Source organism: Podarcis liolepis (genome assembly GCF_965112155.1).
Source record: "Podarcis liolepis genome assembly, chromosome: 2".
NCBI classification, from domain to species: Eukaryota; Metazoa; Chordata; class Lepidosauria; order Squamata; family Lacertidae; genus Podarcis; species Podarcis liolepis.
In genome coordinates this window covers 26,227,871-26,255,778 of record NC_139555.1, presented here as the reverse complement: position 1 = coordinate 26,255,778, position 27,908 = coordinate 26,227,871, and the positions used below count along the sequence as shown (strand labels likewise).

The following is a 27,908-nucleotide window of genomic DNA, read 5'->3' as shown; positions in this document are numbered from 1 at the left end:
GAGGAGTTCACACAGCATTAACACCCCCAAGAAGGTCTTGCTTCCCCCATAGCCACAGATTCGGATAGAAATCAAGCATCACTCTGAGTCTTTTTCTTCCCAGCTTGCTACTTTGCTCACATCACATCACTTCTCTCTCTCTCTCTCTCTCTCTCTCTCTCTCTCTCTCTCTCTCTCCCCCTCTCACCTTTGTCTTTCTAAGTACAGTGGTACCTCGGGTTAAGAACTTAATTCGTTCTGGAGGTCCGTTCTTAACCTGAAACTGTTCTTAACCTGAGGTACCACTTTAGTTAATGGGGCCTCCCGCTGCCGCCGCACGATTTCTGTTCTCATCCTGAAGCAAAGTTCTTAACCTGAGGTACTATTTCTGGGTTAGCGGAGTCTGTAACCTGAAGCGTCTGTAACCCAAAGCATCTGTAACCCGAGGTACCACTGTACCAGCTACTTGTGGGAGGAGGTCCACCCATTTGTCATGTGACACAGATCTATTTCTCCCTAATGACCCATTAGCTAGCCTATCACCTCACCAGGAATCTAGTTGGCTATTTGAGGAATTAGAAGCGGGCCCAGGCATTAGAAGGGTCTTGACATACAGCCTATACCACCCACCCCCCTGCTGCAAACTCATAACACTTGAATTGAATCTACATGCTGGGGGGGGATCCAATTTGCACAACTAGTCTCTTCCCCTCCCCCTCCCCCTTACCTGCCCTCCAAGCCTTCTCCAGAGGACCAATAACTTACTGAATATTGTGGGCTGAGTCTTATGGGGCTGCTTTGAGAGTAGAAGAATCATCCCATTTGCTGCGTAAGCCCTTATCACCCATGCGACATATCCAGGAAAAATTGGTAAGCAGGCTAATGTCATATACTTTATAAGCATATTAACCACTTTCGCTATCTGAGCTTTAAGGGAAATGAATATTTTGAAAATATGGACTCTATGGAGGTGGCATTCAACTTGTCCGCTACTGCACTATGAATGCATTGTTCACTTCACATAAGCAAACATGCCTATTCCCCTCCATCAAATATTGGAGGGAATGGTCCAGGCAGTGGAAGCATTATCACCATAGGTGTTCATGATTGTTTCCACATTTCCATGGAACTGTTACACAGCTGTGCCCAATTCAGCTCTGTCTTGAGCTGCTACAAATCTTGACCTACTTGATTAGCTGCTGGGAGCCACCACATCCCTCTACGTCCTCAGTTTTGATTTGCTGCTTACACAACCCACAACTCCTAGTCATAGGCCAGCTAATGCCAGCTGCTTCTCAGTTACATACAAATCCCACAGAAGGATCTAAATGGTGGCAGGTCGCAGCCTACTGAATTCATGTTAACATATTGTCGCATTATGCAGTATTATTGTAATCCGAATGATACCATAACTTTTCTGCTGCAGCAGCAAATCTCCGTATAGTGAAGAGGTTGCAAAGCATCCCCTGATGTTTCGGCACATTGGCTGGGGCTGATGGAAATTGGAGTCACCATGTTGGGTACCCCTGGTATAGTGTTTCACTTTTGTTTTGTAAGATTGTCTCTTTCTACTCTCAGTTTTAAGGCAGGATTCAGCCCATTCCCCATCAACTTTGGGTTTAAGTTTCACTTTAATGCCCAAGCTTTCACATACAGTGGTACCTCGGGTTACAGACGCTTCAGGTTACTGATGCTTCAGATTAAGAACTTTGCTTCAGGATGAGAACAGAAATTGTGCTCCGGCAGCATGGCGGCAGCGGGAGGCCCCATTAGCTATAATATAATAATAATAATATAATAATATCTTTATTGTCATTGCCCCCTCTCGGGGACAACGAAATTACTTGGCTGCTCCATCCACCCAGGTAGGGCACTCCACACAAAATCAAAACAACTATAAAAACACTAATTAATACAATACAGTATAAAACAGCAAGGAAGATTAGATGACTTTCAAAATCCAGGCTTCCCATTCAGGGCCGAGATCGCTCTGGGGAAGAAGCTGTTCTTAAGACGGCTCGTTCTTGTCTTCATCGTCCTGTATCTCCGTCCCGACGGCAGGAGCTCAAAGAGACAGTGACCAGGATGTGATGGATCTTTTACTATGTCCAGTGCCTTCCTATGGCACCTTATGGCATAAATCTGCTCTAAGGTGGAGAGTGGGCAGCCAACAATGCTCTCTGCTGCCTTAACAACTCTGCACAACCCCAACCTGTCCCGGGTAGTACAGCTTCCGTACCACACACATAAGGCATAAGTGAGCACGCTCTCAATGGCACAGTGATAGAAGTGGTGCTTCAGGTTAAGAACAGTTTCAGGTTAAGAACTGACCTCCGGAACAGACTAAGTTCTTAACCCGAGGTACCACTGTACTTTTGACAAATAGCAGTCTTCCAACTGTGGTACGTAGAGGTCCAATTTTCAGGCACACTAGAATCCAATTTTCATCACTAGAAATAGGCTGTTTTATTTCAGCTGCTTTATGAGGCTATTTCAGATCCCCAGAATTTAGAAGGCATTTTTTTAAAAATATAATCAATACTCTGTATCTTAAGAAAGGTTGAAAATCCTGTAAGAGCAAAAAAGACAGAAGGCAATCTAACACATGACTATTTATAGGTAAGTCCCGCTGAATTCAATAGGACTTACTCCCAGGCAAATATGTATAGGTTTGCAACCTTAAAATGCAAGGGTTCTTATACATGTTTTAAAAGAGAAAGAGATTTCTAGCAACATGCTGCAAGAAACTTGATTACTTGACGGAGGCTTAAATTCGGAAGACCTCACAATCATATGTCCAAAAAATGATGAATTCAGTGATCAACATGCAGCTGCAAGCCACACATTCAGCGCAGTAGCTCCCTTGTTTGGACAGCTGAGATGGAGAAAATGTTTGTCATTTAAAAAGTACTTTGCTTGGTGTGGTATAATAGGAGCCGCTGCTGAAGCCTGGGAGCATGGATCAAGTCCTATTAAACTGTCCCCCCAGCCTGCTAGAAGAATTTTAACTGCATTGTGCCGTAATGAGCCGTGCCCAAACTACTGTTTTCTGGCCCTCTGTTTATTTTATCCCTTTATTGTAATGAAACTCAGATGGCCATTGTTTATACTAGGCCAAGGCAGCGAGAGCGTGCTGGAATCGGTCTAATTAGCTGCAAGTGGGTTTCGGAATTAGTGCATAGGAAAGAACAAATTTTTAGTAACTACTTTAAATTGAAGCCTTCATTTATTTTCATTATGGCTAGACAAAAGAAATCTAGTGTTTTCCGCAGCTCCCTTTCCATACGTGCCCCTTCGATTAGCCCAGTGGGGAATACGTCCTGCTTATTCCAGTCCTTCCTTCTCCTGCAAAGTTTATGGGAAGAAGCCGCTTGAGTTTTACCCCGGGATAATTAAATGAGAAAAAGCAGAGAGAGACGAATTACAATGGTGGAAGTTGTGCGCATAACAACAACAACAACAATAATAACAACAACAATACTTCCAGCCAGTGTTATTTTTTCAAGGAAAAGAGGTGCTGGAGCTCATACATTACCCCTCTATTCCTCGCAACAACCTTGCAATAAGAAGCCTGGGCTTTTTTTAGAGACAGAGATATACATAAGGCTAGCAGGGAGCTGGTTGCAAGGAAGAAATTCAAACTGGGAACGTCTATCCTTGCAATGTATACTCAATATTACCTTCTCATTCACACATGTAGCATTTCAGATTGTCTTATTCTTAAGCAAGAGTGTGCTTGGCTGTATTGTTTTCGACATCTGCTTTTATATATATATATATATATATATATATATATGTTTCTGCAAGTCTGTCCAGAGACGTATAATTTTGTTCTGTATATTTGTTTTAAAATTGTCAATTTTATCCACGTTTCACGAACTTTATTGTGTCTATTTGCTTTTAAAGTTTGATTGGTATATTATTTTAATACTTAATAATAATCATTATTATTTTGCAAATCGCTTAGAGGTTCTTCGGATTAAGCAGCATATTAATTTTCTGCAATGAATAAATTGCACATCCCCAAAAAAGGATGCAGTGTGTTCAGTCATTTTTTGTAACTTGCTAGCATTTAAGAAAAGATTCACTAATTTCAGCAGGCATTTTAAGGTAGTTTTCTGTTTCTGGGCTTTAATTGTTCTTATTCTTTATATGAACGTTCTGCCCGGATACTGAGGTCCAGCGCCGAGGGCCTTCTGGCGGTTCCCTCACTGCGCCTGCCCTGTGGAATGCCCTCCCACCAGATGTCAAAGAAATAACTATCGGACGTTTAGAAGACATCTGAAGGCAGCCCTGTTTAAGGAAGTTTTTAATGACTGATGTTTTAATGTATTTTAATCTCTCGTTGGAAGCCACCCAGAGTGGCTGGGGAAACCCAGCCAGATGGGCGGGGTAGAAATAATTTGTTGTTGTTGTTGTTGTTGTTGTTGTTGTTGTTGTTGTTGTTGTTGTTGTTGTTGTTGTTGTTACAGTCTCCTTGGCTCAGGAGTCACATAACTCCATACTCCCCAACATTTCTCTGAGGAAAATAGGGATGTCCTAAGGGAAAGGGGGACATTCCGGGATAAAATCAGAAACCGGGAAGGCTTCTGGAAATATGGGGTTGCCCCTGGAAAATAGGGACACTTGGAGGGTCTGTAGTGGCTCAGTGAAGAGAGTACATGTTTTCCACACAGGAAGTTCCAGGCTCAATTCCTGGCACCTGTAGACTGGGCTGAGAGTGGGACTCCTCTCTGCAGTGCTGAAAATTCATTGCCAGGAAGTGTAGACAATGTTGAGCTTGATGGGCCAATGGCCTGACTTGGAAAATGGCAGCTACCTAGGTTCCTAATATTTTTGTGGGCCGCAGTTTGGAGAATGCATCCAAGAGTTGTTTTCTTTGAACAAGAAATCCCCTGTTGGCCACTCCACAAGCTGCTTTTTATGCTTCACTGTTGGGAGGGTGATGGCACTCTTCCAATAAAATAAAATAGAAGCCCAGGGCCTTGCTGAGCGCTAGGCATGCTGTGCTCTCTATTGTGGCTTGACACACAGGGATCCATTTCAGCACTGCACAAAAGTAACGTAGCATGTTTTCCTCATTCTGATGCATATTCCCATTTTAAGGAAGGACAAGAATTCTTTAAGGGCTTGAGTGCTGGTCTAATGACAGTTCTGTCTATTGCTATCCTTGTAGTGATAATTTCAAAACTAAGTCTTATTTACTGGGACTTGTTTCTGAAGAGATACATAAACAGACTGGGCTTTAAGTGATATAAGACAATTTCATGGCTATTTTTAAATACTTTTAGACAATCTGGGTCAACTGGTTCATTATAAGAAGCATTTAGGCCAATAGGCGTTTATTTGCCACAAATATAACTGTATCTTTATCATGAACAAAACTGGCTTGGATCATTAGGGGTTTGCTTATTTTTCAGTATGGCCTATGGAATTTAGCATGGTGCACGGTTAAACTGTTCTTAACAAGTTATTCATCCAAAAAGTCTCATCTTCAGAAGCAGTACAGAAATTTAGAGTGAAGTTAGGAAGTCTCACAATCTATTTCTCCAAACAATTCTGGAAAACAGAGGAGGAGAAAAATCTCTTGTCTCTTTGTCCTTCCCATCCCCAGCCAATAATTTATTTAAGCTATGTCCAGGAGTGAATTGCTACTATATATTTTTGTGTGTGTGTCTCTGTGTGTGTATTTAAAGGAAATTTATAGTTCTGAAATCCTCATAAGCTATTAAAGCTAATACAGGGAAAGTACAATGTATTTTGCTGAAATTCCAAGGAAGCCCATCCGTTGATTTGATTAGAAAATAAAATGCTTTGTGGTTTGGTTGACTTTAAACAGCACAGCTGTTAAACAGACTTTATCTTTTTGGGTGAGCAGATGAATTTTTCCAGATTAAGCGAACCCTCTAAAATAAACTAGCTAACACATTTGGGAAAGCTACTTTGGGCAAAAACATGTTCCGATTAAGACATGGCATATATTATTTACAATAGATCTATTTTCCACGAAGGTTTCTGCATGCTGTATTCGGGGTTGCCAACTGTCAGTAAATTTACGAACAGCTAGTAAATTTAAGTGCTTCCCAGAGAGCTATTGGTGTATGTGTAAAATACTCAATTTGTTCCTAAAACATAGCAAGACTTTTTTCTGTGTATGAAAAATAAGGGAAAATATACTCATATATAATATTATTATTAAAAGTCCTTATCAATCAGCTTTCATGAACTACAAAACAATGCAGAGTGGTTCCAAATCAGTGAGACTTAAATTAATCGGGGGGGGGGGGACCTATGGGATTTAAGCCTGATCTACCCACAATTTGGCAATGTGGTTGGAATAGGGTAGTAGAATGGTCTGTACCATCTCATGCTGCAAGTGAAAGTTCACATTTTTGAATGTACCTCTGTGTTAAAAAACCCTTTGCAAACAGAAAACCAAATTCTGGGGTGCTATAGCTCTAATCTGTAGCCTGAAATGGTACCGGAATGGAATGCTTCCACATTCTACCATCTTGCTTCCATCTCATTTTGCCGTATATGCAGACTCAGTCTTAGTCATTAATTTTTTCTGGAATGGACTTACCGTACTTTTCCATGTATAAAACAAAGTTTCTTTACTCTAAAATAATGTTTAAAAACTGGGGGCGTCTTATGCATGGATAGTGGGTAGGGGTGACGGGTGATTGGTTGCAGCCGCAAGCTGCAGATTGTCATTGGTGATTTGGTGTGTGATTGGTGGCTGTGACAAGGGCTGCTTTCTATTTGTTGATGCTGTGGTAAATGGGTGTGTGATTGGTCGGCTAGCGCTTTCCTGCCCCTGCTGGCGATCGGGCAGGTGCTTATTGCAGAATCGCGAGTGGTGCGAATGATTGTAACCATTGGGTTAGTGATTTATTGCATTCCCTCCCCCTCAAAAAAACCTCTGGCAATCCCTTCCCCCAAAAAGCTCCACAACTCCAATCCTGCCCCTGAAAAGCTCCACAACTCTGTAAATAACTTTTACTAATTTTAAATTAAAAACATCTGGTCCATTTTAAATCTTAAAGCTCCACAACTCTGTGCTATTTTCTTAAATTGGAGTCCGCCCAAATGTCTTACACATGGGGGGGGGGTGTTATACACAGAAAAGTACGGTATTATTATTTGACAAATGAAATCAACAAATTTGATTTGATTTGTGTGTGTGAGGGGTAAGAGGGGTAGTGGCACCATCACCTTTCAGACAGCAGGGGTGCTGCACTCACCAGTTCAGGAATGGAGTAGAGCCGCACCACGGGTCAGGCAAGTGTGGCGGCAAGGTTGAATGAGTTCTGGGTTGACTGCAACAACTCTCACTAACCCCAGGCCTTCCCAACCTTGCCTTGCCCCATTTTCATCCTGGTGTGTTCAGCCGGGCTGCTCTACCACCTCATGCATTGGTGTTTAAAAAACAAAACAAAAAACCAGTACTGTATTCTACTTCAATCATCTGCATCTCTATGATTACCCCTTCCCCCTACTTTCCTGAAAATAGTCAATATCCCCCAGTGAAACGAGAAGCGGAGTTCAGCTCAGCCCTGAAGCACTCCAGTTGCATGATCTATTTTTTTGTGTGCCAGCACATTCAAAGTTTCCTGAAAATAGAAAGCCAACATAGCTGGCAAATTACTGGATTAGAATCTTTCCTTTTTCTACATCATCTCAATCTCTTGCATGTGCATATCAAGTCTTTATTCTTTCCTCCAAGGAGTACTAGATGGAGTACATGGCTATCCCTCTGCCGATTTCATCCTTAGGATGTGGGTGGTGCTGTGGTCTAAACCACTGAGCCAGTTGGGCTTGCCGATCAGAAGGTTGGTGGTTCGAATCCCTGTGACGGGGTGAGCTCCTGTTGCTCTGTCCCAGCTCCTGCCAACCTAGCAGTTTGAAAGCACACCAGTGCAAGTAGATAAAAGGTACCACTGTGGCGGGAAGGTAAATGGCATTTCCGTGCGCTCTGGTTTCTGTCACGGTGTTCCGTTGCACCAGAAGCGGTTTGGTCATGCTGGCCACATGACCTGGAAAGCCGTCTGTGGACAAACACTGACTCCCTCGGCCTGAAAAGTGAGATGAGCACGGCAATCGTATAGTCCCCTTTGACTGGACTTAACAGTCCAGGGGTCCTTTACCTTTACCTTTTACCTATTTCATCCTTACAACAACCCTGTGCGGTAGGTTAGGCTGAGAGACAGTGACTGGCCAAATTCACCCAGTGAGCAGTCTCCTAGGTCTTAGTCCAACACTCTAAGCATGTTCATTGCATGTCTGCCCCAATCTTGGAAGGTGATAGTTCTCCTGGGTCTGTAATAGAGTTCTCTCTGTGATTCACTGAGTTTGCCAAACTAAAGGCAGAGCAGGGTTGTAGAATAACAACAGGAACAGAGCCTGAACTTTCCTGATTCGGAAGAGACCCTGATGATGTATTGTCTCATTGATTGATTCCATTCAAATGAATCTCAAGGTGGCTTAGAATCAATAAACAACAGCAGCAGAACAGAACATCGCGGTTACAGCACAGGTGATACAATATAATTAGCCAAGCAACAATAAAACAATTATACAGTACATCATTATAATAGATAAAGCAGTACCAGAAAAAAAACACCAATAAGAGAAACATTACAGCATTTGCTGACTTCCTCCGCCACTAGTAGGTTTCCAAGCATGATTCAAATTGTTGGTGCTGACCTTTAAAGTCCTAAATGGCCTTGGCCCAGTATACCTGAGGGAGCATCTCCACCCCCATAGTTCAGCCCGGACACTGAGGTCCAGCTCTGAGGGCCTTCTGGTGGTTTCCTCACTGCGAGAAGTGAAGTTACAGGGAACCAGGCAGAGGGCCTTCTCAGTGGTGGTGCCCACCCTGCGGAATGCCCTCCCAGCAGATGTCAAAGAAATAAACAACTATATGACTTTTAGAAGGCACTTGAAAGCAGCCCTGTTTAGGGAAGTTTTTAATGTTTGATGTTTTATCATGTTTTAATATTATGTTGGGAGTCACACAGAGTGGCTAGGGTAACCCAGTCAGATGGACGGGGTGCAAATAAAATCATCATCATTTCAGCAATTATTCTTTGTTCACAATTGTTTAAAATTCAGCCAGCATACAAGGGAATAACCGATCCTTTAGAAACACCAAAACAAAACTATACTATAACAAGTACCCAGTCTCCCTCACATGAATCACATATGTGTGTGTTCATGGACAGCATCACTGCTTCCATCCAGACTAGTATTCCCCAAGCTCAAGAAAAATTGAGCTAAATGCATAGACTACACTGGCAAAATTTACTATGCTTGCTACCTGACATACTGTCAATTTATGTCTAGCTGTAACAGACATGGCTCTTTGGCCTGATGATGCACTGCAGTATAGCAATAAACATGATTATTATAAAAAGATAAGGTTACTGAATACTGCGTTTTGCCAAGCTCTAACTGACTGTAGCTTTAAGTTTTGGCTAAACAAGGAGCCAGGGAAATTTTAAAATTCAGCAGTAGTAGCTATTCAGTGGAGTTGTTCTAGTATCCATGCCAGGAAAAACTCCTACTGAAAGCTCTAATTTATCACACATTGGGTTTGAGAACCTGTGCTCCTGCCTGGTATACTAAGGCAAATGTTCACCAGGTTTCAAAAATTAAAAGAAAGGAGGAAAAACCTGGAGGAATCCCTGACTTAGGAAGTGGCGAGAATTCCAGTTTACGGTGCTGAACAAGTAGCAGTGTTAGTTAAAGGGCTATGTAACACACACAGAAAAACAGCGGCACAGACGAATTAGACTCAACATTCCTTTGCAGCTTTCCTTCCTTCTTAAATAAAGAGTAGCTCATTTTCAAGGACTCTGAATTTATGTTAATGTTAGGATTAAATTGCGAGTACAGAAGGAAATGTCACTGGGGACAGTTAAGTGTACTAGAACATTTAAAGGATAATCTAACAAAATCACTTTTAAAAGAATCACTGCCTATCTTTCTGGCAGATGAGGAACATATCTTACACACTATCCGAAGCCAGTTAGAAGCAGCCAGAGGTGGCTTGCTATTGCTTACCAGGAGAGAGGGAAGGAAGGGACAAGGTGGAAGGGAGGTTAGCAAGGTGCAAACACACCAGCAGGAAAACTAGATTAGTTCCGCTGTTGCACTTTCACTGTACTCACCTTCCCACTAGCTCACCCCTGTTCCTCTCTGTCCAAATAAGAAGCAGTGACCCACCTGCCAGGAAGCTAGGGTAGCAGCAACATCCCACCTGGTGAGCCACTTCTGATAGCAGCTGGAAAACTAGGGGGATCTCGCTGGAAATCCACAACCACACCAGCAGCATGGAAACACAGGTGATGGGGCTATGTCACAATGGGGGGGACAGAAAATGTCATAGAATCATAGAGTTGGAAGAGACCACAAGGGCCATCGAGTCCAACCCCCTGCCAAGCAGGAAACACCATCAGAGCACTCCTGACATATGGTTGTCAAGCCTCTGCTTAAAGACCTCCAAAGAAGGAGACTCCACCACACTCCTTGGCAGCAAATTCCACTGTCGAACAGCTCTTACTGTCAGGAAGTTCTTCCTAATGTTTAGGTGGAATCTTCTTTCTTGTAGTTTGGATCTATTGTCCTTCCAGGGCCCATAGGTTCACAGCTTTAATTAGGTCCTTGAATTGATTAAATTCATATAAATATGCTCTTCAGTAAAAGTAATAGGTCTGAAGTAATGTGTGTGTATGGTTTTTAAAATTATGGTTACACATGTCTCAGACAGCAAGCACAATATTCGAAGAGTCATTTCCTCTGGCATGTTAAAGAAAATGTACCTTTCGGTACCTGTGCTGCTGCTGATAAGTAACTTACATATAAATATAAATATTTGTATTAAATATTTATATTAAATATAAATGCAAATATATATATAGTGCCTGATTAACCAGGGGAATCTTTTTAGTCTATCAAAAATATTTTAAATTAACTAATTTGATTAATCATTTTTCAGCTGTATAAAACTATACACAACAGCTGCAGAAAAGCCAAACTGTTGCTGGGGGGCTGAGGGTATGGGAAGCTGGCAAGTCTTTAAGCCTTTGAGAAATGTACCTTTAAAAACAAAATTACAAACAGCAGTGCTTTATTTAAATCTTTTAAAATGACTGCTTAAAACAGTGCTTTTTCCTAGAAAAACAGGTGCCAGTATTCACCATGAAGTGGTTGCAGTAAGCTCCACACTTTATAACAACAACAAAAAAAAGAGGTGTCGTTACTGCGTACCCTTGAGTGCCCCCCTTTTAAAAAAAGCAGTGACCTAAAGGAAACCTGAATTGTCATGCCATGCGACACTCCTGGATAAATCTACTGATAGCTGTCAAGGCCCTACCCTTTGTTGTCAGGAGCAGATCTCTATCAAACGATATCAATGAACAAAGCAGCTCCTATTGGGAGAGGATTATTTCCAGTGGGAAATAATCCCACTGGAAATATTGGGTTTATTTATTATTTATTTATTATTATGAAAGATTATTGGGATGCGGGTGGTGCTGTGGTCTAAACCACTGAGCCACTTGGGTTTGCCAATCGGAAGATCAGCGGTTTGAATCCCCATGACGGCGTGAGCTCCCATTGCTCTTTCCCAGCCCCTGCCAACCTAGCAGTTCAAAAGCACACCAGTGCAAGTAGATAAATAGGAACCACTGCGGTGGGAAGGTAAATGGTGTTTCTGTGCGCTCTGTTTTCCGGCACAGTGTTCCGTGTGCCAGAAGCTGTTTAGCCATGCTGGCCACATGACTCGGAAAGCTATCTGCGGACAAACACCGGCTCCCTCAGCCTGAAAGCGAGATGAGCGCTGCAACCTCATAGTCGCTTTTGACTGGACCTAACCATTCAGGGGTCCTTTTCTCTCTTTTTTTACCTATTTCCAGTGTATACAGGTCTCAGGCAAAGACTAATCAGGGACGCAGTGATTGACCAGGATAAACCATTATCACGCCCTAGCTTCTCTAACCTTTACCTAGCATTTGTGGTCAGTAGCTGTTGCACACAGTTTTACAGTATTAGAGTTTGTGGAGTGTGCTGCAACTGTGGGTCAGATCCGGTTAGGAAGATTTTTCCATCCAGAGCAAACTTATCCATGGGTACCCCGTTCTCATCGACTCAGAATAGGACTCATGAAGGTAGGTAATTAAAACAAAATGGACCTGCTGAAAAATGGGGATCAGGGAATGTGCAGATGCACTGGCCTGCCCTTGCGATTGCAGTGTGAATGCAGTGCGCTCACACCACACAAAGTGCTGGCCTCACTTGTGCATGTCGCATGATGTGCTGACGTATCGTGCGCACGCCACACAGCTTGTGTGCGTGATGTGAGCATGTGTACCATCACCACAGAATAATGAAGGAGCCTGGCCCCCTCCCTGAAGATTTCAGGGGGTTCCTGGGTGCCCCAGGGGCCTGTAAATGGAACCTCTGTATATGCGGGAAAGTGGCTACTATTATGAGAGAGAGAGAGAGAGAGAGAGAGAGAGAGAGAGAGAGAGAGAGAGATGAGTAGAGGGGGGGAACTTAGGCAAGACTGAAATTCTAAGTTCATGCCACACAGATGTGCATGTGTGCATGCGTCCCATTGGGTTGAAGAGGCTGGGAAATTCTGAAGTACATGGACCACTGGTCTATCCCCTGCCATTGCCTGATGGAAGTGCCTGTAAGTGCAAAGGGATGCTGTATTTCATGTCTATTACACTGGTGCTGGTGCTGCTGCTCAAGGACTGCAATATACTTAGAGCACACCGAACGCAATTCATTCCATCTGCCTGCTGTATGATTAACTGGCATTATGATTGGTAGCATATAGCTCACTCATAAATAGGCTTTCTGTACCTGCTTTGTGCACAGCGCTATTATGGTATGTATTTTTATACAGATGTCTGATGAATGCTACATGCGTATATTTCATGCATATATCAGCGGGCAGGAGTTTGTGGTCTATATATCAGATTCAAAATACCTACTGTAGACTCCCTGGAACCACAGGTTAAAATCCTGGCAGATCAACCTCAAACCTCCGTCCTCCTGTGGTAGAGAAATTGAGCAGAAAGACCTTTTCAGGCAGCATATTTAAAGGGGGGGGGGAAACACACACCAAAAAATCCCCTGTCCACTCTGGACACCCATTAAAATCCCATTATACTTTTGGTAAGACCAGAATTTTGCTGTGGTATCCCTTGGCTGAAAACTGTTTCCCACCCACGGTTATACAGTACATGCCATTTGGCTAGACTTAGTGCCACAAACACACAAACACACACCTCCACCATTGGCTGCATTCTGGTATGGGCTGAAATGCATATGGTCTTAAGCTTGCAAAACAATTTGGGACGAAAGGTGCAATATCAGTGTTGTTACACATGGAACTATATATAATATTTCTGTGTGGGCTATGACATAAGAGTTAGAATAACCACCATCTTGACTGCATTAGAGATGGATGGCTTTGTGGTGAACATTTTGCAGCCATTGTTAATGTTAAAACTCCATATGGTCTTAGGATAGCTGAGCCGACAATAATGTACCCATTCCAAGACAGTGATTCATTGAGTATACAGGTTCTCTTCTGTTCTTTTGCTGCCCCACACCTTCTGTCTGTCTTGTCTCTCTTACACACACACACACACACACACACACACACACACACTTTCGCCTCTGCTCCACAGTTGGAAAAGAAGGCATGTTTACAGAAGGCAGCCTAAACACCTAACACTGAAGCAAAGTCCATGGAACATGGGCTACACTTGTATTTTTCTTGAGATGATCAGGAAATGGAAAATAAGGGCAAATCATGCCCATCAGTTTCCAGGAATGCTAAACAGTCTTTTTCAGTCTGCAAAACTGTTAGCTCCCCCTATCTCATATTCTGCTATTAAGTAAGTGCAACCTCAAAAGAGGCTGGGAATTAGTTTGCTATTAAATATTGGAAGCTGAATTTCAAATTTGGGATTTCAATGTAGCTAAAAAGGAGAGTTAAAAACCCCTGGATGGCTGGTCTTTGCAATTTGAAATGGTGGGTTGCAATCTTTTTTATTATTATTGATTTATTGAATAACATTTCCAAACACACACACACACACACACACACACACACACACACACACACAATCTTTAAGTGATGTATAGCAAAGCCAATTATATGATAAAACCAACAATATAAAAGTATTTACAAGAAAACAACACCAGAAAATGCAAAGAAATATACAGATACTGTAGATTACCGTAATAAGTAGGTAGTTAAAATCTGATGCAAATCTGGGTTAAACTGATTTAAAATAGAATCCCAATTGAATTTCATATTTGCATGTGCTCAGCTTATTAAATACATTTGAGCCAGTCCTACTTAACATTTCTGCTCTGGGTCTTCTGTGATGTGAAACTCCTTAAGATGACCCAGGTATTTAATGAGAAAGGTTCTTCTAAGTCAAGTCTAGCATCATGTTCTTACAGTGACAAATCAGGCACCTATAAGAAGCATACAAGCAGTACATGAATGAAACAGCACTCTCCTCGGCTGGACTCTCCAGCAACTGCATTGAGAGGCATATTTTATTTACTTTTGCTGTTACTTGATCCTTCATTAGCTGTCCTGGGAACATAAATTTCCATTGGAGGTGCAGGATATGAATCATGTAAACAAACAAATAAGGTAGCATCCCTGGGGAGGAACCATTGGCATGAGCCTGCCATAACAAAGTAACAACATCCATTTCAAGTCATAGAATCTGGGAGCTGGAAGGGAACATTATCTTGTTCAACCTCCTGCAATGCAGGAATCCTGTCCAAATCCATCCCTGTGTGGGCTCAAACCAGCAACCTTTTGATTCACAGCCAGATGCACTAACCCACTGTACCATCTGAGTGGTGAAAAAAGTCAATGATGAAGTCAATGATAAAACTGAGCCAATACCTATAACAGTGGGACTTAAGGTTTAAAAACTTATCTTCCTTCTACCCTGCTTCTGTCATGGGCCCATTTGCCACAGGCCCAAAGCACTGATAAGTATAGGTAGCAGAACAGAATCTTCTGGAGTTATCTTCTTTGTACATCCAAATTTCCCATAGGTTTCAATGAGGAACAAACAGATATTTGTTTTCTTGGGCATGTTTCAGCCAGTTCCAATCTTTCCTCGCAGTATTTTACATTTTCTGTTTCCATTTGTGGTCTGTATCACAGGAACTATAAAGGCATAGCTAGCAAACAGTAAAAGCTAGATATTTGTGTGTGTGTGTGTGTGTGTTTGGGGTTATACTGGTTTTGGGGAGTGGGGAAGATCTGATATAGCCACAGTTAAGCCCATAAAGAAGACAATGGGACCTCAGTTTGAGTCAGTGGTGGCAACCATCTTACCTCAAACCAGACCCAATGGAACCACCTTCAATGTGGAGACTCTCTGTAGCTCTTTTGGGTGTTCCTTTTCTGCCTACCCAGGTGATAATTAGTGTCAGCTGTGGTGGCGGGTTGGCTGATGTGGACATATGTCTGCTGGGACCTGGATGGAGACCACCAACTCAATTCACATTGATATTTTCATAATGCTACCTTTGCTCCACCATATAGTATACCTCAAGTTGTTTAGTTAAAGCAATCCTCCGAGGAGATGTGGGGGAACATACACATACCTAGCCCTATACCAACACATACACATTATATACATAGGGCATATATCACATCCTAATTAGAATTTCACTGCCGGTGTCCATCAAGAGAACGGTCTGAAGTTACAGGGAAAGAGAGAGGGAAAGAGGGGAGGGGGACTGCTTCTGTATTTTTGCAAGGCTGACGAATAAGACACATCCTTTTATTAACTCTAATTATAGAGATCCCCACAAATTGATGTTAAACATTTTCAGGGTGTTTTTCTATAGCATTTCTGTGATGGAAAGGGGAAGAACCTCCACCCTAGCAGGTCAGGTTGTTCCCCTCCCTCCTTGTTTGTTTTACTATTTTCACTGTTTTCTTAATCTCCGAGAGATCAAGGAGGAGGAGGGATAGCAATGGGGGGGAAGCGAGGGGTGCTGCCTGCAAAAGTTACATGCCCTCTAACCCCCAGCTGAAAGCAGACGTTCAGCGCTGGAGAAAAAAAAAGAAAGAAAAGGGTCAGCAACAACAGTAGTTAAAGGGTTAACCTGAAACTTTGTAGATGAGTGGAAATTTCTTGCAATGTTACTAGATGTTACAGCAATTCTTGATCCCGCTGATATAAGCAAGAGTCAGTCAATGTGGTTTACTCCAAACATTGTAGGACTCTATTAGCCACAGCCAGTATCACCAATATCAGGGATTATCGGTTTACATATTTAAAACGTTTCCACCCCGTTTTCCAGTCAAAGCTCCCTCAAAAAGGTTCCTACAAACACCAGTGTTAGAAGTGTTCTCATGCTCAGCCTTCTAATCTGAAATATGTGACATAAAAGGAAAACAGGTGAGGAGGGAGGAGAAGAAAAGAAGACCTAGGCAACAGTTCTTATAACATGAATTTTGCAACAATCAGTGGTCAACTGACAGAGGGGTCCAGCAGCCCACACCAGTCTCCCTTTCTTATAGCCTGATGGAATGGCTACTGATGTCAGCTGAGGAAGCAGCTGCAGTGGATGATTAGGACCTCCAGTCCCAACTCTCTCCCTCCACTATAGCCCCCTATAGCTGTTGTATATGTCTTTGGGAAGCTCTCAAGCAGGACATATGGACTATACATCTTTTGAGTGAACAGTATTTAGAGTTGTATATGCTATGCAGTCATAGTGACTAATAGCCCTTGATAAGGTCCTCCATGAATTTGTTTTAAAAACGGCTGGTTAGATCTGAGTCAAGTTCCAAGTCCATTTTGGACACTGCCATGCTTCTAATGACCTCATCAAGAGTGAAACAGCAGATTATTCTGCCAGTTACAAATCTGGGATTCAGTGGCATAGTGTGGGTTGTCAGTGCCCGGGCCCATGTTGGGGTGGACAGAGCATGCATGTGCATACAATGGCCTAAGGGTGTCGGCATCACACAGGAGATAGCAGCAGCAGAGATAAGAAGAGTTGGTCCGTTATCTGGAGCAGTCACTTCCTGGTTCGGATGAAGAAGCTGTTTTCAATGGAGCCCAGGAACGGAAGTATGCCTCCGTATTGAGGTACAGTGGTGCCTCAGGTTACAGAAGCTTCAGGTTACAGACTCTGCTAACCCAGAAATAATACCTCGGGTTAAGAACTTTGCTTCAGGATGAGAACAGAAATTATGCAGCAGCAGTGTGGTGGCAGCAGGAGGCCCCATTAGCTAAACTGGTGCTTCAAGTTAAGAACAGTTTCAGGTTAACAACGGACCTCCAGAACGAATTACATTCTTAACCCAAGGTACCGGGTAACATTGGGTGTTGAAATTTTTGTGCCCCTAACAATTTTGCGCCCGGGGCAACCACCCCTATGCCCCCCTCCACACTATGCCACTGCTGGGATTATAACAACAATGTACCTTACATTTTGTTGTCTGAATCACTGAGATAATAATGTGTGAAACATACGTAGTGACTGCTAAATCGCATTACCGCTTTGTGCCCAATGCACAGAGCAATTTCTGTACTGGTGTTAAAGAATATAATGACCATTTGTGCCCATTCATGATTATTATTTCTTATTATTTATACAGCACCAACCGTGTTCGGAGTTAAAGTGAAAAGCCAGGTCTGTATACAGTCTTACATTTATTACCAGTGGGCGCTAGCTAGCACTTTGCGTATTTGGTTTTCTCAACATTTTTCTTTTTTTCCATCGTTCACATATGTTTTTTGGAACAGCGACCCTATCCCAGATCCACATTTTTAAGGAATCTTTAGTACCACATATTTAAACATTATTACTCTTGGCTGGCTAATAAATGATATTTTATTCACTCATAAACAATAGAACTTAGGGAATTATTCTACTTTTGGTAGCCATTATGGCCTGAAACCTTATGGCCTGGAAGGGAAGGCTCTGCATTTAGTACCAGAGCTCTAGTGACCAGTGATGAGAGCAAAACAATAACAACAAACAAAGGCACGGTATTTCCTCATTGCTATGGTCTAGCACAGCTCCATTTCGTTCCCATGTTCTGCAAACAGTACAACCTCCTAAAAGATTGAGTAGTTAGTGACAATTAAACCTCCGAATGGTTGTATCAGTTGCAACGCTGGTTCGAGTAAGGGGAGATACATGACAGAGGTGAATAAAATTATGGAAAGTGTAGAACAAGTAGATACAGTTATGTTTTTTCTCCTTCCCTCATAATACTGAAACTCGGGGCCGTACAAATAATTTGGAAGATTCAAAATGTGGGCAGTCGAGACAGATTAGGGATTCTGCTGACAGAACTGGTTTCAGAGGCAGTGTTGAAGAATTCCAGACCACTGGCTTTTGAGGGACTTCAACATCCATGGCAAGGTGACTGGCCTCTGGGGTGGTTCAGGATGTCATGGCTGCCATGACGACCATGGGGCTGTCCCAACATGTCACTGGCTCAAAGCATGTGGCAGGACACACTCTGGACCTTTTCTTCTCTGATGGGCAGGAAGAGGATGATCTGAAAGTGGGGGATATTGAAACTAGTCACTTGTCATGGTCAGATCACTTCCTGCTGAAATTTAGGCGTTCAGCACCTTTCTCCCTCTGCAGAGGAAGGGGATCTATTAGGATAGTATGTCCTAAGAGGCTGATGGATCCAATGGGTTCCCAGACAGCTGTGGAGGATTTCCCAACTGATATGACTGGTGCTTTTACCCTGGCTGAGCTCTGGGACATCTGAAAGGCTCGGACCATTGACACGATTGCTCTCAAGTGCCCTGCCCTGCTTTATGGAGCCTGTTTGGCTTCCGGGTATACTCCAGAGCTTAGGGTGAGGAAACAAGCCGGGAGATAGATTGAAGGTCCAGTGGTGGACCTTAGGGTCTTAAATTTCAGTGGCACCCTGTGCACCGCCAAAATTCAGCGCATCCCCATCTCTTGCTTTCCATTCTGCATCATAGTTGTGGCACCCACAGTTCCATGCCCAGTGCTACTGACCCAGTTGCGCTACCCCAAATCTGCCTCTGGCTCAAACACAAGTGGAGGAAAACTCCAGTCAAACTGATGAGGGCTCATCATTGAACCTACCTAGTTTAGTTCAGCAGTGGAGAGTCATTCAGAGGAGAGCTAGAAGGAGGAAACAAAAAATTTATTCCATTGCCTCTCAGTCCGTTCTTGAAGTCCCCAACTGTTCAGAGCAGAGCTGAAGAACACAGGGGGTACATGGGGAGAAAAGTTTGATTGCACTAAAATTCCCACAGGATTGAACCTATAATTCTGTGTCGTTTCTGTGCATGCATCCTCGTGTGGTATGATCAGTGATTTATCATGTCCTGGATACAATATATCTCACTCTGTGGGACTCACCACACAAAAATGATGGATGAACATCAGCATATACTTCTTTACCTTGTCAAAGAGTATCGGGAGAACTGAATGCCCACTGCTTTTCCATTCTAGGGGCTCAGAAACACAACTTTGTGTGCTAAGATCTCAAAGTGAAATTTGAAGTATTTGGCAGCTTAATTTAATAAATATGACATCTGATGTGTATACTTGATATCATGTTGAAGGCTACTAATCAAATGGACCAAAAAAGTATTCTTTACATGCATAACAAAGCACTCTGCTGTTTACAGTCAAATAAGTCTAGATTCCATAATCCCCAACTGAGATATAGCCACATTAAAAAATAGTTTTAGGTGTGTACAAAGAAAAAATATAGCTTTGTTTCTCCATGCATTTCCAAGTGGAAGGGGACCACTTAGTTGGATACAACCCATGAAACCTCCAGGTAGCTTTCAGGACACAAGCAACCAGCAAGACTCACTGCTGTTCTGGTGTCTGCCCTGGCTGGGGTAACCATACTTGGTGGCTTGCAGGCACCACCTAGAATTTTCCACAATGCACTATAGTGACACTGTGTTGAAAGACCAGTCGACATAGCAGATATCTACAAACTTATTTTATTACATTTAATCTATTTATAAAAAATATTTATATACTGCTATATCCTTAAAAAATATATCACAGTGATATACAACAATTCAGAGGACCCAGGCGAAGACCCACTGAAACCTGCTTTCAGCCCTGCATGAGTTGATAAACGTCTTGCTAAGCTGTGTGTGTAGTCTGAAAAGTGTATATTTCACTACACTGGCTGTGCCGAGTTAGCGACACGATTCTGTGGAGTCACCTTTTTATTATAATTTAGATATGGAGGCATGGACTTTTCGTCTCATGTGTAGAATCTTTTTATTCAGCTTGGAGTTAGAGTTCGTGCTTTATCACAAATTTACAGTCTTGTATAACCCCAGGATGGCAAATTTAAATGCTTTTGTGGGGCACATTTTTAAAAACAACAACAACAACAACAACAACAACAACAACAACAACAACACACACACACACACACACACACACACACACACAAGTTAATTGTCATTATGTCCACTTGCTGGAATACCATTATCACATTATCTAATGAAAACCTGCAGGCTAACAAAATGGCCACAGATGTATGATTGTCATCTACATGAAAGTTGTTCAGTTATTAAGTAAATATGTGTATTTTGCTACAGAGACAATTTTTTTCCAGTTGGAAAACATAATTGCATCAAAACAGCCCTGAGGTAAAATATGAATTGAAATAATAGCATTTGCTCCTACCTCAAAAATATTTGGTGAATGGAGAGGGAAACATTGCTTTGCAAATTTAATTTATTGGCTGTAAACAAGTTTGTTTAAGAGGAAAAACTGACCTTCTCCAAAACAGGTTTACGTGATAAAGACAACACAAGGGAAAGTTTGTGTTAAGTAACAAAAACAGCATCAACAACAATGTTCTTGAAAATATAGATTGCAAGAGAATTGGATGGCTTGGCTGTAAATCCCTTAGCACAAAGTACAGGCTGCTCAAAGTAACCAAGCAACTTTGAATTCCAACACAAACACTGCAGTTCTGATTTGCACCCACCATTTCAGAAAACAAGGATATCCCAAACAGCAAAAGCAGCTTGCCTGATGGGCAGCGACACAACACTAGTCTCCTGGCAGGGAGAGGGGCGAGGTAGCATGGGGTGACCAAACTCTGAAAGCTAATCCAGTGCTTCTTCTTGTGACCTTCCTGTCACCTCTCCATTACCCCTCTTCACTTGGTAAGCAGCATTGCAACTCAACTCTACTGGATGGATAAGCTGCTTCAGCAAAACATCTTGTATACTTTCCATGGGAGATTATATAAGATTTATATGGGAGAGAGGTTATTGCGCCCATGCCTTGCTTGCGGGTTTCTCAGAGGCTTCTGACTACCATGAGAACGGAAGGGTGGAATTAGAAAGGCCTTTGCCATCAAGTAGAGCTCTTCCACCAAGCATGCTTTATTCCCCGTCTTTATTAGTGGCTCCAATCTGGCCAGAATTCATCACCTGATTTCCCTAGTACAGTGGTACCTCGGGTTAAGTACTTAATTCATTCTGGAGGTCCGTTCTTAACCTGAAACTGTTCTTAACCTGAAGCACCACTTTAGCTAATGGGGCCTCCTGCTGCTGCTGCACCGCCGGAGCACAATTTCTGTTCTCAACCTGAAGCAAAGTTCTTAACCCGAAGTAATATTTTTGGGTTAGCGGAGTCTGTAACCTGAAGCGTATGTAACCTGAAGTGTATGTAACCTGAGGTACCACTGTAGATGGAACAATGGCATGCTTCAAATCATCATAATGTTTGACTGAATGCCTACCTCACATCCAAAGTTTGAAATTGACAGTGCAGTGGGAGCAGATACTCTTGAATGAGTAGCCAAAATGTAGGTGTCCTTGGATGATGGATGATGCATTCCAACAGCGTCTGGAAGCCCAAGTCTGAAGACCACTGGCTTACCCTGAGATTCTTAAGGAAATGGGCACAAACGATGGAAGGTGTTTTGGTGTTGTTGTTTTTAATTTCTTGGTGGAAACATAAAACACCCTCATGCCATATACATATTTATTTCAGGCTTCCGGTTCGTCCCATGCCATGGCAATGGTTCTCTCAACATTGGAGAGAGGCACAGGCTGAAAAGGGGGGGATGGAAGGGGTTAAACCATCCCCAATAAACCTCTCAGGGTACGGGAGGTACTGGCGACCCACCATCACCTCAATGGCTTGCCTCCGCATGGATCAGCGTGGGGACAGGCAGAGGCACTGGGTGCTACACACCTCTCCTGATGTGAACCCCCCAAAATTGCCATTGGGTGCAAAGGTTCTCCTTATAAAGGTAAAGGGACCCCTGTCATGGCCAACTCTGGGGTTACAATGCTCATCTCGCTTTATTGGCCGAGGGAGCCGGCGTACAGCTTCCGGGTCATGTGGCCAGGATGACTAAGCTGCTTCTGGCAAACCAGAGCAGTGCACAGAAATGCTGTTTACCTTCCCGCTGGGAACTTTGACATGCTTTTGAACTGCTAGGTTGGCAGGAGCAGGGACCGAGCAACGGGAGCGCACCCTGTCGCGGGGATTCGAACCACTGACCTTCTGATCGGCAAGTCGGCTGTGGTTTAACTCACAGCGCCACCCGCATCCTGGTTCTTCTTATAATTGGGTTTTAATTGGCTTTAAGAATAGGTGCACACCAGAGCAGATGGAGATTATAACTGTGAACTATTAGCTGCATGGAACTGAGGTTTGAAATTGGGAGAAGATTCTACCTTGTGCTGGAGGTGGGTGGAGGAGAGTGCGGCTCTCTGCTATATTTTATGGAAGTTTTTGCATTTATGATTCGGCAACCCTCTCCTAATACAGTGCTACCTCGGGTTAAGAACTTAATTCGTTGCGGAGGGCCTCCCGCTGCTGCCCTGCCACCAGAGCACGATTTCTATTCTCATCCTGAAGCAAAGTTCTTAACCCAAGGTACTATTTCTGGGTTAGCGGAGTCTGTAACCTGAAGCGTCTGTAACCTGAAGCGTCTGTAACCCGAGGTACCACTGCATTGAATATTAAGATATACAAGTGAGGATGGTTTGATTTATGATGTAACACTGAGATTTAAAAGAAGATGTAAAGCTGTGTGCTGCTTGAAAGGAGTAAAGTGGGGTGGGGTGGGATGGGGAGCCTAGTTGTTTTGTTTGGAAGGATGTCACTGGGAGTTAGTGCCTACTCCCACCCCCCAAAAGACCAAAAGATTGAAAGAGATCATGGAGATGTTGAGATGTTGCTGCAACATACTTATTTCATTTATTTCCTGAAGCTAGTTAAAGTAGGAAATGCAAGATAGATAGATAGATAGATAGATTCTTTATTGTCATTACACTAGTGCAACATTGCACAAGTGCAACGAAATTGGATGCCATCCCTTAAAAACAACAAAAGCAAAACAACAGCAACAACCAAACAAACCCCCTTCCAACCACACCCACACCCACACCCATCAAACTCCCAGGTCTCACTATCGAGTTACAGCATTCAAAAAGGCCACAGCTCTTGGATAGAAACTGTTTTTCAGTCTATTTGTCCTTGACTTGATGTTTCTATACCTCCTGCCAGAAGGCAGTAGTGCAAACAGACTGTGTCCCGGGTGAGATGGATCCTGCAGGATGTTGTTTGCTTTCCTAAGGCAACGGGAACCGTACAGTTCTTCCAAAGGTGGGAGAGGGTGACCAATAATCCTTTGGGCTGTGGTTATGACCTTCTGGAGCACCTTCCTCTCCCTAGCTGTACAACTGGAGAACCAAGCACAAATACAGTATGTAAGTATGCTCTCTATGGAGCCTCGGTAGAAGGACACCAGCAGTCTCTCACTCAGATTGTTCTTTTTTAAAAGTCTGAGGAAATAAATTCTCTGCTGGGCCTTCTTCACCAGAGCAGTGGTATTTGCGCTCCAAGAGAATATATGCCTTATGGTCAAGCTTAGATGGAGTTAGTTTTGTCATTCTTTACTATTTAACTTTACTCAGCTAATCTCTCTCAAGTTTCAGTGTACAAATGAGGCTCCAAGTAGCACCTCTGTTTTTGTGCTAGGCATTTCAGGTCAATAGGAATCACCATGGAAATGTCTCCACAACTTGTGTTGACACAAGTTTGTTTTCCCTCAAGAGATGACCACTTGCTTGAACACAGTTCTTGGAATCAGAGGTGAGGACTATGTGCCCAGATGGCACCAATCTGCTGAACCACCTTTTTATAAGGTACAACAGTTCAGTACAATCCCTTCCTGGCACCCCATGTCTCCCTCGGCAAACATGCTGCTATCAAAGCAATGCCATGACATTGACATTGGTGTCAGTCCCTACTTTAACTATGTTGGTACATGCTGTTTCTGTACAGCGTGCTATCCAACACCCAACTAGAGTAATTGGGCACACATAGGTGTTTGTCCAAAGTCCTTCAACTGGAAGCTAGAAGTATGCTGTTTCAACAAACTGTGCACAAAGAAATCAGCTCCCATTTTCCCTAGACACTGGATGTTTCTCAGCAGAAGCAAAGGGATGTGGAACTGAAGACTGCAAGACACTTAAACATATGTATTAAAAAATCATGTTTAAATTCAAGCCCCAGGTGGTGCATAAATGGATTTTTTTCCCCCTTCAGAGTTGACTTTTTGTCCAAAATCTATTTTTAGAATTTGGGGGACAAGCAAAGGAGTTTCAGATTTGGAAGGAAGTGTACTTTCCCATAAAATGACATTATTGGAGAGCTAATAGTTGAAGCTATTTCAGCTCAGCTGCAGTTTGGCATAAGGGTATTTGGATTAGTGTGTCTCTGTGAAACTGTTGTGACTTTGAAGAAAAAGGAAAACAAAAAATGTTCACCCTTGTTTTCCTATGTCTCCATTTTGCATGGGGTGGTGGAATATGGGGTGTTAGGAGAGGGGTAGTACCTCTGCTGGGGGACATGTTGTGCACCTTCTGGGGTAGTTTGTCCACCTTTGGTCCACACCCTGCACTCAGCTCTCATCTGTGGCTCCTAGAAGCTGTCCGCATGCAACAGCAGTCACAACACAGGAAAAGCTTTTGACTGGCCAGCTAAACCAGGTGAGGGTAACCAATGGGTTGCAAACCTTGGTGAATTAAGGACTTCCCTGCATGTGAAGACAAGCTCTGGCAGATTGAGTGGAGAAGACCAAAAGTGGCTCCAACGGTCAAGAAGGTACCATCCTTTTCTGTGTATAGGACACTCCCATGTATAAGATGCCCCCTATTTTGGGGGACTCAAATTTAAGAAAATGGGGGGAGATGGCACAGAGTTGTTAAGCTTTTTTTAGGGGGATTGCTGAAAATCGCTCACCCACACGCATCGCCACATCTGCGTCTCATCTGTCCCTTTGCCACCAGAAGCTGCCAGTCGCCTGCCCAATTGCCGCAGCATCAGCCAATCAACATCACCCATTGACGCAGCAACCAATAACACACACAATAGCCGCTAACAGCCACAGCAGCAACCAATCAAACGTCCACCCTATGTATAAGACGACCCCCATTTCTTAGCATGCTTTTTAAAGAAAATAACATACAGTGGTACCTCTGGTTACGTACTTAATTCGTTCCGGAGGTCCATTCTTAACCTGAAACTGTTCTTAACCTGAGACACCACTTTAGCTAATGGGGCATCCTACTACGTGATTTCTGTTCTCATCCTGAAGCAAAGTTCTTAACCCGAGGTACTATTTCTGGGTTAGCATAGTCTGTGACCTGAAGCGTCTGTAACCTGAAGCATATGTAACCCGAGGTACCACTGTAGTCTTACACACGGAAAAGTATGGTAGTTATGCACATGATGTAGAGGGAAGTGAGGGGCAGATGGAGCTGCCTTGTTGGACATCTTTGGGAGAATAAAAGGCTAAAGAGTAAACCCTACACACAAATCTGGAGTGGAATCCCTAAGGTGGTGGGATGTTGCATTCTCTCTCTCTCTCTCTCTCTCTCTCTCTCTCTGGCAAATCCTGCAGCCAAGCTGGTGCCAGACATATTGGTCTGCTTTCCTTTGGACCACATCAGCAAGGCCTAGAGGGGGTCTTGTCATCTGGGCAGCCCAGGACTTCCATAACACACTGCCCAGACTTGTGCTTTGGGGACAACACATCGGTGCTTCTAACACAGAGGTTTGACTTCCTTCGCACTTGGAGGTGCACTCCATAGTCTCTCAAGACAGATGGATGCCAAAAACAACAATGTTTTGTGAGAGTATGCACACATGCACTAGTGCACATATGAGTGATGTGGTCACTCAGCCAAACAATCTGTTCTGCTATTCCTAGGCTAGACCTGCAATGGTGATAATCATCTTTATGCCGAGAGGCAGTTTCCGAATGCCAGACACTAGGGGCAATTAACAGGGAAAGCTGTGTGGACTCCATGACCTAAGGTTTCCAAAGAATGAAAAGGTAAAATAAAGGACCCCTGGATGGTTAAGTCCAGTCAAAGGTGACTATGGGGTTGCAGTGCTCATCTAACTTTCAGGCCAAGGGAGCCGGTGTTTGTCCACAGACAGCTTTCCGGGTCATGTGGCCAGCATGACTAAACCGCTTCTGGTACAACAAAACACCATGATGGAAGCCAGAGTGCACAGAGACGCCGTTTACCTTCCCACCGCAATGGTGCCTATTTATCTACTTGCACTGGCGTGCTTTTGAACTACTAGGTTGGCAGAAGCTGGGGCAAAGCAATGGGAGCTCACCCCATCGTAGGGTTCTGAACTGCCAACCTTCCAATTGGCAAGCCCAAGAGCCTCAGTGGTTTAGACCACAGCGCCACCCGCGTCATAAAAAATGACCACATTTGGAAATTAGGGTGCTGGACAAGATGGCCCTTTGGTCTGAGCGAGCAAGATTCTTTTTTAATGTTCTTAGCTTATTAAAAGCAGGTTTTGGTGTTGTTGTAGTTATAAAAATTCTTGAACATTTACTTCCTCAGATTCTCCTTTTAATTCAGTCCCAAAAGTTTTACAAGAGCTCCATAAAAGCTGTAAAGCGGAGATGAATCAAATTCGAACACATGGACCACTGGGTAGTCTTCACCCTAGGGACTATTTTAGGTTGGAGAGATTCATAGTGCATGGGGAGAATTGTAATGTTTAATGAAGACAAAAAGGCATTGACTTTTCGTAGAGGGGTTGCTTCATGGAAAAGCTGTATGACTTGACAGGCTGGGAACACATGTTTGCAAGCAGGGGATGAGGGGGGTGATTCTCCTTTGCCTGCGTGCTTGCCAGCGTTTAGTGTTCCAAACCCCATAGACCCTGGGTGGTTTTGTTCAACAAGCCAAATGTGGTCCGGCGGCCTATCAAAACAGAGCTGCTGCCTGTTACGCAAGCTGGGAGGGATCTGAACATGCTATAAATGTTTCCAGGGAGTGGTTGTCTGAAGGCCACAGCGTTCAGTATGGCGATTCCTCACCACAGAAGGCATTATTGTGGCTAACCTTCCCATCAATTTGCATCATATCAGCGGGAAAAAGCTGGATTAGTATTACATTGTCACACAGCCCCTTAGGAATTCTGGTTTGCAACTGAATTGCCGGCTAGGCAACTCAAAACCATAAAGCAAAAGTAAGATGAGATCATGTAAATCTGCTCGTGGAGTATGCTACCTTGACTTCCGAAAACAGAGGAGAGAAAAACACACACACAAAAACAAACCTTGCATGCTTCCAGGTTTCCTTTTAGGAATATGCATATCATATCTCAATGATAATTCAGTAATTTTTCATCCAGAAGCTACTACTCCATTGACTGATTGGTTGAAGCATGGTGCTGATAACAGCCAAGGCTTCAGGTTCAATCAGCCAGACTGGTGACTGGGAACTGCTGCCGGGACCATATAACACCATTCCCGAAAGACCTACATTTGCTCCCGGTATGTTTCTGAGCACTCTTCAAAGTGTTGGTGCTGA

The 27,908-nt window shown here is 43.2% G+C and overlaps 1 long non-coding RNA gene across 1 annotated transcript in view; it reads left to right on the top strand.

Annotated features, from left to right (window-relative positions):
* The first annotated feature begins 21,064 nt into the window (after positions 1 to 21,064).
* The window catches only part of LOC310700768, a 262,967-nt gene continuing 256,123 nt past the window's right edge, over positions 21,065 to 27,908 (top strand). The window contains exon 1 of the long non-coding RNA XR_014522806.1: positions 21,065 to 21,203. This is a non-coding gene — a long non-coding RNA (uncharacterized lncRNA). The remainder of the gene's footprint in view (positions 21,204 to 27,908) is intronic.